Here is a 13,091-nt window from a genome sequence, read left to right on the forward strand (position 1 = left end):
TGGAACTGTAATTTCCTCAAGCCTCGCCACCCTCTGGGTACATATGTGGGAACACTAATATTAATACCTCACTTCTCTGGCTCGTTTCTCTAAACTGCCAAGGCATGAACCCAAACTCCCTGAAAATCCCCTCCTAAGAATTTTTAGACTCTCCAGAGATGCATGGGACATATGCTGCCCTTTCCAGGGTTCTGTGCCACCCCGCTAGACACAGCTACTTTCTCCTGCTGCTCTGCTGGCCCGCTTTTCTCCACCAGTCTGCCTGATTTAATTTCCTTTTCCTTTTTTTTACTAAATCTATTAATTGTTTTCCTTCAAAAACATGCTCTATCCATGCCATTGAATTCCTGCATGTGATCATTTTGACTAAAGTTCAACTTTTTCACTTAATTAACCATCTATATAGCATGTTTTATTTGCAGTCCTTCTAATTAGGCCTTCCCTAATAACCCTATGAAGTGACTGGGTGGAATTAAATCCACTGCTTCTGGTCTCTTCCTTTGTATTCTTGCACAATTCTCCTCAGCCTTACCTCTTTTCTCCAATTCAGCATTATTTGCCTGTTAGTCTATTTGTTCCAATGTACTCTCTTTAGCTTTTCAGATAGATCTTTGTAGACATCTGCTCCAGGGTCACTGTGTGGAACTGTAATTTCCTCAAGCCTCGCCACCCTCTGGGTACATATGTGGGAACACTAATATTAATACCTCACTTCTCTGGCTCGTTTCTCTAAACTGCCAAGGCATGAACCCAAACTCCCTGAAAATCCCCTCCTAAGAATTTTTAGACTCTCCAGAGATGCATGGGACATATGCTGCCCTTTCCAGGGTTCTGTGCCACCCCGCTAGACACAGCTACTTTCTCCTGCTGCTCTGCTGGCCCGCTTTTCTCCACCACTGCCCTTTAGGGTACAGCGGTTCCCTGCATGTGGCTGATGCTGCTCCTCTTGTTGCTGCAGGCCCTGCCCTACATCATGCCCTTCTTCCAGCTGCTGAAGTCTGGCTGGTCTCTGAGCTCAGCATGCCTCTGCTGGTGACCCCTCTGAGTCCTCAGAATTAAATATGCCCCATGGTGTGTGTCAAGGTGGCAAAGAAAGACTCCCTGCTGTGTCCTGTATTCAAGTATTGGCATCCCAGTGGAGTGCTATTACGGATACTATATTTGTCTGCTACAGTTGACATAACAAAAACACCCAGACAGGTGACTTAGGACAACAAAAATTTATTTTCTCATGGTTCTAGAGGCTAGAAATCCAAGATTAAGGTCTAACAGGTTTGATTTCTCCTTAGGCTTCTCTCTTTGGCTTATATGAGCAAATTTCAAAAGTTTATGGAAGACAGAATTAAAGTACAAATTTATTGTAGCATCAAAAAATGTTGAAATCTATGCACAATTTTTTCATTGTATGCATTTTTAAAAATTATTTTATTTAACTTTATTTATTCATTCATTTTAATTTGACCAGAGAGAAACAGAGAGACTGAGAGAGAAAGTGAGAAAGCAAGTCACCAGATCCAGGACTCACACCACGATTGGCCATGTGGGAGTCCAGTGCCCTTAACCACCACACTACCTGCTAGCCCCTTTCATAGTACACATTTTACATGGACTTTTGTAAGATTCCTTAAAAATGTCCACTTTCTCCCTATGTATTCACATAGACTTTCTTTTGTGAACACTCACACTCATGTCCAAATTTCCTCTTCATAAAAGGATACCAGTCAGGTTGGTTTAGGGTTCCACATACAGCCTTTATTTGAACTTAATTGCTTCTTTAAAGGCCGTGTCATCAAATATAGTCACATCCTAAGTCACTAGGAGTTAGGATTTCAATATCCGAATTCGGAGGAAGAGTTAAAATTCAACCGTAGCAGGTGTCAATGCAATTCAAAACAGAGAAATAGTTCTTTCATTTTCTCTCTCTATGGCACAGACATCCACACTGAAGTTAAGCATCTGAGAACCTTCTCTACATATTACTGAGGATTCCTACACACCAATGAAAGCTAGGCATGTTACTCATGTACTAGTCACAACTTCTTTTCCCAGACGCTGTACCAAAAGCAGTACTTGGAGCCAGTAAGCTCAGCACATATAGAGACATCCCCATCCCAAACCCTCAGCAATGGAGGCCATCTGGACTTAAATCACTCCTAAACATGTCATAGGGATGACAGTGCATTGGTGAAGAATGTTGACTTTGCAGTCAGACTTGATGAGTGCATCATCCCAACTGCCTCACTTCCTACCTGCATAACCTTGAACAATCTGCTTACTTTCTCTCAGCCTTACTTCCTTTATCTCCAATATAGAATTATCAGTAATAGTACATGTTAGGCCTGAGGTCTGGGCAGCTTGGCTGTGGGGTTGGATGCCATGCCACAATCAGCTGATGCAACCCAGATCTAGTCTGTCATCAGACCTGCACTGCACCAGGATCTAACCCGGATATAGCATATGGTGCTCTACTCTGCACATGGTGCTCAACTCTGCACTGGGCACCAGACTTCACATGGCACAGCAGTCTGCTCTCCCCCTAAATCTTGCATGGATTGTTTCTACCTCTAAGACACTCCCCCTCCCTATACCCTTATAAAAATTACTAAATCTCGCCCTAGGGTGTGACTTCTTTGACCCCCCTCTCTTTTTCTCAGTCAGACCAGTGAACCTCATCCAAGAGCACTCCCAATAAAGGCTCTACATTTCTATTTTCTCATGTGGTTGGCTCATTCCTTACAGTACATATCTAAAATTATTGTGAGAATTAAATGAATCAACACAAATAAAGCACTTAGAACAGAAGAGAGTTTAGAGGAATATATTTAAATAATTATAAGCCTTATTACTCTTACTTGAACCCCATGGGAAATGGGTAGCTTCCTTATAGTACTACTCAAAATATGTAAGTGGAACAAATGCATTACTATTATTACTGCATTTATTTATCATATTTTATTGTTCATTTAATTCTTACATAAGTCATTTCACTTAGTCTACCAAGAAAGTACTATTGTCTATTCCATTTTATAGATGAGAAAATGAGGACTATAGAGTTTAAGAAATTTAATTAATTAAAGTCACACAACAAATGTGCAGATTAAATAAGAGCCTAATCACTTTTTCTTTCCCTTCTTACTGCCTTGCCTTGTAATTGCTACAATAACCTCCCTATTCTACCCACCTCCCACCACAAAACACAACCAAAGCATCTCCACATGCTGTGGAGAAACATGCTCTTCTTGGTTGTCTTTCAACTATTCATTGGTATCAATAATTCTATACCTCAGGCAGTGATTTGGAAAGGCTAGTTCAGCTGGAATACCTTGAGCTTATCTGTGAGCAAACACACATAGAGGCTATTCTCCCAGTGTGGATGGATAGAAAGACCCCAGTGAGCCCTGATTTCACTGGCTTCATGTGCATTCAAGTCCGGGGCCACCACTTGACATCAGCAAACTTTTTCTGGAAGTGGGCAAATAATAGTAGCATTTTTTGATTTGAAACCATTTGGCTCTACTGCTGAAGAGCAAGTGTAGCCATGGATGGTGTGTAAGTAAGTAAAGGATTATGACAGTGTTCTGATACAAGATCATTGACAAAAATGGGCAGTGACCACATTTGACCCAATTACCGACTTCTGCTTTATATACATTTATGAGTTTAATCTTCATTTAAACCTTACAAATGTAGTTCTTTTTTTTCTGCTTTAAGGTGTGAAAATGAGCTCACTAGGCACTGAGTGTAGGGACAAATATCTAAGGGGAGGAAAGCCCCAAAAACCTCTGACTGGGGAATCCAATTTTTTTGTCTAAGCATGTCTCATACTTGGGTTTCTCTTCTCCTTTCCCTGTTCATATCAGCCTGCATATCTGTGTACCTGTTTATGCTGCATTCAAATCCCTTTGATAGACAGTGTGATCTGTCACTTATACAACACTTTGTAGTAGCTGATGTCAGTGATTTTTATTATTTTCTGTCACTTGTTAGGCTCACAAGTTTAGTGCTTAAGAATCTATTTACATCTTTCTAGGTACTTTAGGTGAAAACAGGAACATATCTATGATATGGTGATTTCCATTGTCATTTTTTAGCTTCTAGCTTAGAGTATGAGCTTTAGAGAGAGAAATTCCTATTGATTTTCTGCAAAACAGAGATAATACTTATTTCATAGGGTTGTTGTGAGGAGCCAATGAAAGATGTTGATTAAACAGTACATATAATGTTTGGAACATAGTACATGTTCGCTAAGTTCAGTACTTTTTTTTGTTGTTGTTGATTTTCTTCTCTCTTTCTTCTCATGTTCTCCCCTATACCCTCACCAATACTAGACTGCTACTCATCAATCCTAACTTGGGGATGTTAGCTCAACTCAAACTTTTCAACCTTTCATTTTAGATTGGATGATTTTTGTGTGTGTATGTGAGGGGAGGGAGTGACTTGCATTGCATTTGGGGATCTTATGCAGAATCTCTGGTCTCTACACACTAGATGCCTGTAGCAACTCCCCAGTGATGACAGTAATTTATGTCTCCAGACATACCAAATATTCCCTGGGGGACAAACTTGCTCCTAGATTAGGACTATAGGCCTAACAAACAATGAACTCTTTCCTTCAGTCTCTACTCAATCTCATTCTAGCAGCCAAGCAAGGGTTATCTGATGTCTGGGTGGATCAGAAGTAAAAACCCAGTCCAAGCCAAACCTTTTTGCTTTTTGCCTCTTGAGAATATGAAATTAAAATTAAAAGGCAGTCATTCAATTCCAGCAGAATTCTTGCCCCTAAGGAGATGCCCCTACTTGGAGGTTATGAGACAGCATCTTGGACTGACCTCCTCTCACAAAACAGAGAAAGCCAGTCTGTAAAAATAGAGCATGATGCTTAGTGAGGAACGATGCTTAGAAAGGAGGGATGAGGGGAACCAGCAGTTAGTGTAATGGCTACGTCTCTGGACTCCCACGTAGTCGACCGTGGTTCGCGTCCTGGACCCGGTGGCTTAAAACTCACGCTGGATGTGTGTGTGTGCATGCCCTAGATCCCGAGAGGAGAATGGAGGAGAAAAGATTGCGGCGTGACCATCCCCCCTGGGGGGTGATTTCTCGCTTTCTGTCTCTATGTCTCTCTCTGTCTGTCTGGCGAGCGCACGCGCCCAATAGCAAAACAAAAAAAAAAAAAGAAAGGAGGGATGAGGGGAACCAGCAGTTAGTGTAATGGCTACGTCTCTGGACTCCCACGTAGTCGACCGTGGTTCGCGTCCTGGACCCGGTGGCTTAAAACTCACGCTGGATGTGTGTGTGTGCATGCCCTAGATCCCGAGAGGAGAATGGAGGAGAAAAGATTGCGGCGTGACCATCCCCCCTGGGGGGTGATTTCTCGCTTTCTGTCTCTATGTCTCTCTCTGTCTGTCTGGCGAGCGCACGCGCCCAATAGCAAAACAAAAAAAAAAAAAGAAAACAAAAACAAACAAACCCTCTAAAAAAAAAAAAAACCGCTCCAAAAAAAAAAAAAAACCTCTCCAAAAAAAAAAAAGAAAGGAGGGATGAGGTAGGATTCTGTGTGGGTTTCTGACCATTTCTACTTCCAGGTTTCAGACCTTGGAGAGACCTGATGGTCCTTCTACCTGGTTCAATGAGCACCTCCAGAATCTTTCTGATTTATTGACAACCTATCACACTTACTTTTTTCTTAACACAGTCGCGTATCTTACTTTTGTGTACAAACAAAAGAGTTTAATTAAAACACATTCAGAGAATTGTTGGCACCTTAGAAGAGGTACTTTTGCATGCCATCCAGAACTCGGAATTCTGTCAAAGTTCAGCCAGGACAAGAAGACACACTCTAACTATTTCAAACAGAGAGAATTTAGTAAAACAAATAGGTTACAGAGACGGTGAGCAATGAAAACATCACGATGAAAGAACCCAATGATTAATAATGCCAGGAAATCACTGTTACCCTGTGGTTCAATTATTTCCTTTTCACACAACTACATCTTTTTGATGTCCTCTTCATAGGGTTGGGTAATCCCCCCCATGCACAGTCTGGGCTTGGTCAAGCCATTTGACCTGCTCTAGCCAATGACATGTCACTAAAGAAAAATGTTGCCCATTTGAGCCTAGGTCCTAAGAGGTATCTTAAGACTTCCAGTTTGAGAACTGATGTGCAAAGGGTTAGAAAACAGACACTTCTTTACAATAAGAAAAAGCTAGACAAACTGAAGTTACTTTCCTCTAAGCAATTAGATAATGGATATTTCAGGACCAGCATTTGGAGTAATGGCTATGTCACTAGACTCCCACGTAAGCGACTGTGGTTTGAATCCCTGACTCTGTGGCTTAAAGTCATGCCAGGTGCATGTGCGTGCATGCCCAAGATCCCGAGAGGAGAATGGCGAAGAAGAGATTGTGGTGTGGCTATCCCCCTGGGGGGTGATTTCTCACTTTCTGTCTCTCCGTCTCTCTCTGTCTCTGGCAAGCACACATACTCTATAGCAAAACCTCTCTCAAAAAAAAAAAAAAAAAGAGAGAGAGAGAAAGAGAAAGAAAGAAAAGAAAATGGATGTTTCACGGTAAACTGTCATCTCAAAATTTGGAAATATAAGTACACTCAGAGAACTCCAATAGATATCCGCTTTTGTGGTGCAGAAGTCATTGCAGCCATCAGCTTGTAGAAATGCTTAAATGGTAATGTTGAGAAATTGCTGGAGGCTTAAGTAGACTAGCTTGAGAGTGAGATACCCCTAAGGACTGCAATCTTAGTGAGCCTCAATGCTTTTGTGGCCTTTGCCTACAAAAACCTCACCACATTCTAATAGTAAAGATCTAAGAAAATGCCCTTCATGGGCTAACCAGCTAGCAAAGAAGAGAAATCATTGTGAAACCTGCCTAGTGCGTTCTCCATAGCCAAGACCTACTCTTCCCAGGGCAAAAGACTTTGCCAAAGCCTTATCCTAGTTGAGGGGACATTCCTCCCACTCTATTTCCCTCCAATATTCCTGTCTCATCTAAGGGAAAAATAATATTTATTAGAGGTCAAAGAAAGAGATTAAGAATGTTTCAGCCAAAGATAGAAGTAGGAGGAAGTAGAAATAGCTATACAACTAGAAAAGCTCATGAAGGTCATAGCCCCAAGTACAGAACCCCTTAACAAAATGGAATTTAATAAAAATGTTTCATAATGCTTTCTTTCCCTCATACCTGAACACAACACCAACAAGGCTCCCATGTAACAAAGTAGATTATACTTCAATATGTAGATTCTCTCTGAGAAGGGGTATTTAGGAAAGCCCAAAGACAAAAGGAAAGACAAAAACATAGACACTAGTGGTATTTGAAACACTAGCACCTACAGTTACAACCAATGTTAAATACAGTATGAATATAAATATAAATATATAAATAAAAAAATCCTCATAATAAAGACTTATTTACTTCTATTCCTAATACTTGATGCAGAATGTCTAGTTTTCAAGGAAAAAAATCATAAGGCAGGCCAAAGGCAAGGAAGAGTCTATGAGATGAAAATAATCTTCAAGGCCAGGCTTAGATATAACATAGAAATTGGAATTATGAGAAAGAAATTTTAAATAACTATGAATACCAAGCAAAATGAATATCAAAAACAATGGCAATAGTATAAGCCCCATAGGCTAGTGGTTAAGAGAGCCGGATTTCACATGACCAACTAGTTTGATTCAGTAGCTTGGAAAACATGACAGACGTGTGTGTGCATGCCCCAAATCCTGAAAAGATGGAGAAATGGAGGAGAAGATATGGCAGCACGACCATCCCCCATTGGAGAATTGGTTTCTCACCCTCCTCCCTGTGTCTCTTTCTGCCAAGCACATGCACCCTCTGGAAATTAAAAAAAAAAAAAAAAAAAAAGCTTTGACATTAAAAAAATTAACTCAGGTTTATTATATAGTTAAACTGCCAAAAAAAAAAAAGACAAAGAAAAATTTTAGAAGCTGCAGGTAGGAAAAGAGCAACTTTTCTACTAATGATAAGAATTGTAGACTTCTTACCAGAAACTGTAAATGCAAGAATAGAGTGAAGTAAAAATAGAGAAAAGTTACCAACCCAACCCAAAATTTTATATCCACCAAATTTTCTTTCTAATATGAAGGAAAAAGAAAGACTGTCTCATACACATAAAATGAAAAAAATTCATTAGCAACAAACTTACCTGGAAAGAAATGTTAGAAGTTCTTCAAAAAGAAAAACAATAATAGAAGCCAAAAACTCAGACATCTCAAAACATAAAGAAAGGGCAAGCATCAGAGAAGGAATCAGTGATCATAAAATAAAATATTTATTTTTTCTTATTTTTAACTAATCTAAAATGTAATTGTTTAAAGCCATTAGAGTATCAATATATCAGGTGGCTACAGTATGAGGATAACTGGAATGACAGCATCGCACAGGGGAAAGAAGAAAAGGGGAAATACTTCACTGTAAATGAAGTTGTACAGTGCTATTTGAGGGTGCATATAGATTAGTCAAAAATGCATATTTTAAGCTTTAGGGCAACCACTTTGTTTAACAAAATGTATATGTTCATGTTCAAAGAGGAAATAAGTGGGGAAAAAGAAACATGAGAAAAACAAAATGAAATGAATAGTAAACAGTTACATATATGGTATATATTCATCATACTAAATCAATCATTTTCTTAAAATATGAAAGGTCTAAATACACCAGTTAAAAGTCGGAGATTGTCTGAATAAATTAGAATAAAACGAACCCTAGCTCCATGTCATGCCCTTTCCCCTGCTACATCACAGCGATGCTCAGCACAGCAGCCTAAGGCGATCGCGCTACGCTGTCAATCATCTTCCTTCCCTCCTCTGCTCGAAATTGTGCAAGAACATCCCATTTTACTCAGAAAAAGTTAAAATCTTTACAGTGGTGCCTCATCACTTCCCAGCCTTATTTTTATAAATTTACTTTTGCCCACTCATCTCCAGCAATTACCTCCCTGCTTCTCTAGCTGGGGCAGCAGGGAGCCACCTCCCAGAATGTCTCTATAGCTAAATCCCTCATCTATTCCATATTTTTGCCCAAATACCACTTTCTATAGAATCTACCTTAACCACCTTGGATTGAAAACTACAATCCATCCCTTTCTTATTATACTCCACACGCATGCTTATTCTCCTATTGCCTCTCCCTCTCTCCTAATACTTTCAACTTTTAATATACTATAAAACTTATTTCATTCCCTGCTCGCTGCCAGCCCTCAATAAAAACCCTAGTAGGGCAAGGATTTTGTTTTTTTGTTTTGTTTTTTTGTTTGGTTTCTGATCTTGTAGGATAATTCCTGGTTCAGAAAATAATTGAATGGGGACAGCAAATGGTGTAATGATTACATCGCTGGACTCCCATCTAGTTGACTGTGGTTTGAGTCCCAGACCCAGCAGCTTAAAACTAACACTGAACACATGCGAATGTATGCCCAAGATCCCAAGAGGAGAGTGGAGGAGAAGGGATGGCAGTGTGGCCATTCCCCCAGGGGGTGGGGAGTGATTTCTTGGTTTCTGTCTCTGTCTCTGTCTCTGTCTCTGTCTCTCTCTCTCCCTGCCAAGCACACATGCCCTATAGCAGCAATCTCCCTTAATAAACTAATAGAAAAAATGAAGGAATTTCTAATGCTATCTATGGACTTCTTTCCGTGTTTCAGGCTTATACTCTGACATGATATGTTCTGAATCCCCATCTTGTATCATAGACCAGGTTTTAGAAAACTGCAGCACAGAGGCCAAATCTGGCCTGTTGTCTATTATGCAACTAAAGTTTTATCAGAACACAGCTATACCTTATAGCTGCCTTCACACAATAGAGGAAAGGTGAGTAGTGGCTACAAAAAAATCCTGAATTTCCAAAAGGCTAAAATATTTTCTATATGATTTTCTACAGAAAAAGTGTTGCCCCCTGATATAGACCACGGCATTTGACTCACTATTTCTAAACACCCAAACAAAAAGTGAACAGAGATTTCATGTCTGTCTTCCTTTCTGTTTGGCTTCCAGGAATCGTTGCTGCAGAGGTTATAGGTCAGGATTCAGTTGTCCTATATGGTCTGGCCATTGTCTCTACTCAGACTCAGAGAAAATTACAAAATAGTTTATAGGAATTTTGTGAATAAATGCATAGTTGATAAAGGAAAAATCAAAGGAAGAGGGATAAAGAGAGAAGGATGACTACAGATAGATAATTGACACTACTTAAGTGAAGAAAATAGAATAGAAATCTAAAATATGTGAGTCATGAATGTATGTCTCTCATGATCCCTAATGAAGAACTTAAGATCTGTTTTGTTAGTTTATTTTTTATTTCTACAAACTGAGATGAGACTACCTAAGTTGTTGCAGTTTCTTCAGCTTGGCATTTTGATTAAAAGACCAAGCAATTTCACACAACCTATGAAATATTCAGGAGACAGAGGGAGCCCATAAGTGAGTATCAGAGCACAATTAGATAGATGGGTAAGAACTACCTCCCAGCGATATGTTATATCACGTCCTGGAGCACTCTCTTCTTGAGGGTCTGTTGACATTTCATTTTCTGCCCTGCAAGGTAGGGTTATAACTCAGCTATTGTAATTTTCACTAACTGAAACTTTAGGTCACAAAATACTTCAGTTTAAGTGCACCGCCCCTCCAGTGTTAGAGAAGGAAATACAAATTGTCTTTCAATTTCTGATTTTTAAATAAAATATATTTTGATTGGTCTGGGTTGTTTTGGTTTGAAGCTCAACTGTCAAAAATAATATATAGAAGATAAAATTACAGGAATTTAAATAAAGTCAGGGTTTAAAGTGAACTAATTTTTATGGCTTTCTACCCATAAAATGGTCTCATTTTTAGCAATTTCCTGCTCATGAAAAACCCTTTTTATAAACCAGTTTGTCTTTGAAGCGGAACCTGCACAGCGACTTTCTTCATTACAATGGCACTGAGCTTCTACTGCTGATTGGTATTTCATGAGAAATCTGGCCTTTCTTTCTTCACTTGCTGATGAAAATGAATCTATTGCAAATTACACATGTGAAATTCCTTATTACCCTTTGTTACCTAAGTCCTAAAAATAAAGGCACAGACATTATGTCAACACGTTTGTGGCGCAGCCATAGTCCATAATGGTTTAAGTATTTGTAAGTGTCCATCAGTTTTTAAAGGTTTTTTTTGTTGTTATTGTTCTTTTGGTTTGTTTGTTTTGTTCTTTTGTTTTTGAGAGATTTTTACTATAAGGCGTGTGCACTGGCCAGAGGGACAGGGAGAGACAAAAAGAGAGAAGTCACACATCATGGGAGATAGTCAGGCCACAGTCTTGTCTCCTCCATTCTCCTCCCAGGATTTTGAGCATGTACCTGCGTGAATTTTGAGCTTCTGGGTCCAAGACTAAAACTGCAGTCAGCCATGTGGGAGTCCACACCTTAACCACCACACCACCTGCTGGCTGTTGGTTTAAGTTTTTGTAAGTATCCATCAGGGTTCAGGTCTGCCTCTAGTTATGACTTTGAATCACTTATTCTGGCCCTCCAGCTGGTGTCAGCTCTTCCTCAACCTTAAATCTCTGTAGGCAATAAAGCCTTACTAATAACATCTTTTTTTTGGTACCAGCAGATGGCGTAATGATTAAGTTGGACTCCCACGTAGTTGACAGTGGTTCGAGTCCTAGACCTGGCAGCTTTAAACTCATGGAGGGCATACGTGCATGTATATCCAAAATCCCAAAAGGAGACTGGGGGAGAAAGAGACTGTGACATGGCCATCCTCCCAGGGGGTGATTTCTCGCTTTCGATCTCTCTCCCTCTCTCTATGATGAGCACACACTCCCTATAGTAAAAATCTCTCTCTAAAAAAAAAAAGAATAAATAATAAAAATACCATTTGCTGGCACATGGAATTGAAAATTTCTGGGCTTGGCCCTGCCACCAACAGACCTGTGCTCATTGGCAGTCTCTATCTAACCTTTCTGGACTATAGCTTGTTACCCTGCCTAAAGAGGAATTTGCCTTAGACAACTACAGAGGAACCTTCACAAGATACACTGTACAATTGGTAAAAAATAAAATAAAATGACTATTTAGTGGCTGGCTTTCCCCCAAAGTTTATGTTTTTCCGAGAGCAGAAGTACCAAGTTAGTGGTTTCTGTGGCCTCTGAAAAAGTATTGTTAAGTGTCCTTTAATTTTGTAGTTTTATTAAGACACTCTCACACAATTGCTACAAAAACATCCAGATTCTCTGCAAAACAAATGGATAAGTTAAAGAAGTAGATGCTCACAAGACAATATGCAAAAGTAATGGAAAGCAAATGTTAAAATAGTGATGATTAACATTAACATAGGATATTCCCACATATACAGCTGATTAAAAAAAAATAAAAATAAAAGTCACCATCACAGCATGTTAGAATGAGAATGGAATAGAAGAAATTATCATGTTTTTTCCAGGTCGTTTATCCACTCATTCATTTACCTGTTCTTCAACATTATTTTAGCAATCTCTGCGGTGAGCACTCTTCTAGACAGTGACACAAACAGGACCTTGGTGTAAACAAAAACTTCCATTTTAGTGGAAGACTGACAAATAAACAGATGAACATATGAATAAATAATAGCATTTTAGGGAGTGATGATGCTATGAAGAAAATAAAACATGGGCTGTCTTAATAAGGGGGTGGAGAATAAGAGGCAGAGTAAATGATTGAGAAAGTAGGCAATCATTTAAAGACCAAGAGAGGGGCCAGATGATGGCACAGTGGTAAAATGTGACACTCTCAAGGCAATCCCGATGAGAAGGTTCTCAAGTCCTCAGACCTTCCTGAGTCCTCCAGACACATGCTTGCTCATGAGTCAGGGCTAGTAGAAGGCTGGCGGTGGATGTCAGTCTCAAGACTGTTGGGGATGCTCTCTTGCTCACTCACTCACAAACTACGTATGTAAATAAGAACAGGAAGGGGAGAGTTTCAGGCACAGGTAGCAGTAAATACCAAGACTCTGAGGCAGGAGAGCACTGAGGAAAAGTAAAGAGACCGTATGACTGGAGGTTAGTGGGTACAAAGAGGAAAGATTTGAGGTGAGGCCAGGGAA

This window comes from Tupaia chinensis, unplaced genomic scaffold (assembly GCF_000334495.1).
Source record: "Tupaia chinensis unplaced genomic scaffold, TupChi_1.0 Scaffold147282_1, whole genome shotgun sequence".
Lineage (NCBI taxonomy): Eukaryota > Metazoa > Chordata > Mammalia > Scandentia > Tupaiidae > Tupaia > Tupaia belangeri.